The 3,977-nt window shown below is 45.6% G+C and overlaps 1 pseudogene; it reads left to right on the forward strand.

The window, feature by feature from the left end:
• Positions 1 to 1,653: 1,653 nt before the first annotated feature.
• Positions 1,654 to 3,456, forward strand: LOC139435173 (E3 SUMO-protein ligase KIAA1586-like; annotated as a pseudogene).
• The last annotated feature ends 521 nt before the right edge of the window (positions 3,457 to 3,977 follow it).

Genomic DNA, 3,977 nt, shown 5'->3' on the forward strand with positions numbered 1-3,977 from the left:
TTCCGAGCACATGACTTGTGTTTAAAGTTTATAGTCCGTTTGAGTTTTGCCCGTGTGAACGCAAACCGAACCTTCTGAAAAATGAAACAATGTAACAAACTGTCGTCTGGTGCGCACCAGAGAGCGGACTATTAGGTGTGAACGCACCCTAGTCTTTCTAATGATTCTGAAGGTAAACACAGCGAAGGCGGTGCGTGAAAGGCGGTGCGTCTTTAGAGGCTGAGTTAACCCTCCCGCTGTCTCCTGGTGCTGCAGAGATTTCATGAAGTGAAGGAGGTTTTCCTTCTATAAAACAGCTGTGGGTAGCAGATACTGTGAGTGTCACGGACATGAATTCATAGATCAAGGCAGACTGCTGCAGTGCACACACTCTCCTGTTTTGCCAATCCGGTGCTTAAACAAATATAGCTCTACACCCAGTGCTGGAATTGGGCCGGTACTCACCGGTACGCAGTACCGGCACTTCTGGTTCTGACCCATGGAGTACCGGCACTTCTTGCTAAGTACCGGCATGCTGGCGGTACTCCGGTACTCATGCACCGTGCAAGTACTCAACACTCTCCCGCCGTTCTTATTATACATCCAGCCGCCCGGTACTCAGTAGATGCGTCATGAGGTGCCGAACGGACATTCTCATCGCTCTAACCGCTGGAGTTTCACAGCGGCTGTCAGCTGTTTACTCCTGTCATTCAAACAGAACGTGCTGGAGAGGGGGCGGGGCTTATCTTCTCCATGTAAATACTGTGGTGGAAACGACTATGTCAAAATTAACCTATTTGACCGTGATTTAATAGTAATACACGTTTCAAAATAATAATAATAATAATAATAATGCCGAAGTAACAACATACTGAAAACTGTTAGTAAAATCATGTTTTAATGCTTTACAATTTACATACCTAGATGCACGTGTGTTGTGTTTATGCAGTGCAACTCCCACCCAGTGGGTGGCTATGTAGAGTGATAGAACAGAGCAGGCACGCCCCCGAGAGAAGGAAAGCAAGTCACGTCACAAATTAGCATTTCTAAAATGTTAGCGTGGATTAATAAAAGTGCAAAAAGACAGCGGTTGTCGCCGGAAGAAACTTCAAATACAGAGAATGCTGTGCCTGTGTTGGAAATTGTGTCTGATGGGGAGCTTTCTTTGGTTGATCCTCCTGCTCCAAGTTCTAGTGCATTCCGCCGCCTCCTCCAGAGCCTCTAACGTTAGCTGCTGCTGGCGCAACTGCCACCACCAACACCGGGCAAAGCGATGCACCTGACTGCTGGACAACGGACCAGGTGCAATATTTTTGCAAGACCAATGCATGGCTCCTTCTTAAAGATAAGAAGCTAGGATGTCGGATATGCAGAGATGTCAAATCTTTGGGAATACACACTGGACAAGGACTGAAACTGTCAACTGAATGGGGTGAGTGTGCAGTGTCTCATTTCGGTGTTGACAAGGGCAAACAACAAGCTAGCCTGAGAAAAAAAATCAAAGAACATAAAGAATCACAAGCCCATGTAAAAGCTGCTGACATCCTTACATCTGCTTCACGTGAAACTATTCAACATCAAGTGCAGTCTATGCATACATCTGAATTAGACACCACTATCAGAGTTTCTCGAACGGTATATAAAATTGGCAAACATAGCCGACCATTCACAGACATGCCAATTGATTTGAATGTACAGAAACTGAATGGGCTGAACGTGGGCAGGGTTTTGCACTCCAATAAAACCTGTGGAGAAATCATCGACCACATAGCTCATGAGCTGAAGAAAAAAATGGCAAAAGACATTACAGAAAACCAAAGAAAACTCTGTGTTTTGGTCGATGAATCTACCACTATTAGTGGTAAAACGGTGCTTGTTGTGTGTACGCTCAGCATTAGCTGATGCTGAGCCCGAAACGTTTTTTTGGGAGCTGATCGAGTTGGATGGAACAACGGCTGATGACATCACAAAGGCGTTAATGGAGTGTATTGGAAGAGATTTTAACGAGGACTTTTTAGGTCAGTGTTTCGTTTCTTTTGCATGTGATGGGGCTTCAGTCATGCTAGGGAAGAGAACAGGCGTTGCTACCCAGTTGTGTAGTAAATTCCCAAGCCTGTTTGTCTGGCACTGCTCCAATCATCGTCTAGAGCTGGCAGTTGGGGATGTGGTCAAGGAGGTCTCAGGGCTCAATCATTTCCAGATCTTTTTTGACAAACTCTATTCCTTGTTCCATGCCTCCCCCAAAAATCAGAGGCAGTTAGCGCAGTATGCGCAAGCAATCGGACAGCGTCTCCTGGTGATAGGGCGTGTTTTGTCCATCCGCTGGGTGGCTTCAAGTGAAAGGAGCGTCAGAGCAGTCTGGGAAAACTACCGAGTGCTTCATGATCACTTCACAAATGCTGCAAACGACACGAGCAGGGATTCCAGAGACAGAGCAAAGTACAAGGGCCTGGATGATGTGCTCACATCTGCAACGTTTGTCAGCAATCTGGGACTGATGTACGATGCGCTCACAGAGCTCAGCGACCTCTCTCAGCAACTCCAAAAAAGAGAGATGACACTGCCTACAGCAGATAGGCTCTTAACTCGAGAAATACGAGTTTTTGAATCCATGGTCACCATGCCTGGCCCACACATGACTACAGTTCATACAGCTCTAGCTGAGAAGTCCTTCAAGGGTGTTGCCCTGCCCCTGCGTGAGAATGGCAGGCTTGTACAGATTCATGCAGGTCAGTTTTTCCGCAGTATGGTAGAGAATCTGAGACACAGAATGACTTCCACAACCTCCTCTCATATCAGCACAAGAGAAATGCCATTACATGGCCGGGAGGCCCGGGACAATCAGCTAATCCAGGACATGAAAGTTATCCATCCTGGAAGTTGGCCTGAAGAGGAGTTAGACGTACAGTATGGGGATGTAGAGGTGCTACGTTTGTGCGAAGTGCTGAAAGTGGACAGAAGAGAGACTGTTCAGGGCTTTCGCGAATACAAGGAAACCAGGGCATCCCGTACACCTGCTGCCATGGAGCCTCTACTGAAAGCAGTCCGAACCATCGCTGTCTCCACTAGTGAGTGTGAGCGGGCATTCAGCTGCATGAACGATATCCTTACTGCAAAAAGGAATGCTCTCTCTGTCAGCCGACTGTCCAGCCTGGTTTTCATTAAATGTAATGGACCATCACTAGGACAGTTCAATCCGGAACAGTATGTGAGGTCCTGGCTGGCAAAGGGAAGGAGAAGTGCTGATGAAAGAGCCTGTCCAGCTCCAGCCCCTGATACTGATGTCCCCAAGGCCTTCTGGAGCCTTTTCTAACAATGTGAAGTATATTGCAAAGCAGCTCACCCAGTGAGAAGACTTTTGGCATAATGTGCCGATTTGTACAGATCCTGGAGATAGAAGGACTTCAGACCAACCAGGGAGTTATCTGATCAGCTTGGTGTTCAATGTAACTCTTTACCATGGCTCAGACTTTGTTACTTGCAGTTACAGTTTCTCATTTTTTGTTTTTAGTTACATGTTCTTTGTTCATGCTCTTTATCATTTTTCTGAGTTGGAAAGTTAGATTGCATCATAGTTTACTTTATACATATTTGTATTCTTCAGTGGTGAAGTATATTGCAAAGCAGCTCAGCCATGTGAGAAGACTTTTGGCACTTTTTCGTTTTTCGTTTTCTGAGTTGGAAAGTTAGATTGCATTCAAAATGTACAGAAATCCTTAATTTTGTTAAAGCTTTTTATAAAAAATGCTTCTGACCAGAGCTTTCAGTGTGCGAAAAAGTACACGTCCCACCGTCCGGGACGTGTTATTTACAATATCGGACAAGTAGATCTTTCAATTGACTTGTCCGGCGGACAAGTGACGCTTTTCGGCCTGATTTATTGACAAATTATTGATACATTCAGTTTACAAAAGGCAGAACTCATTCGCAAATTGTACGTGCCCGCCATTGTTCGTTTAGAAATGTTAGTTTCGGTTCTGCTTGTCGATTCCTAAGGA

Source organism: Pseudochaenichthys georgianus, chromosome 15 (assembly GCF_902827115.2).
Source record: "Pseudochaenichthys georgianus chromosome 15, fPseGeo1.2, whole genome shotgun sequence".
In the NCBI taxonomy this organism is placed as follows: domain Eukaryota; kingdom Metazoa; phylum Chordata; class Actinopteri; order Perciformes; family Channichthyidae; genus Pseudochaenichthys; species Pseudochaenichthys georgianus.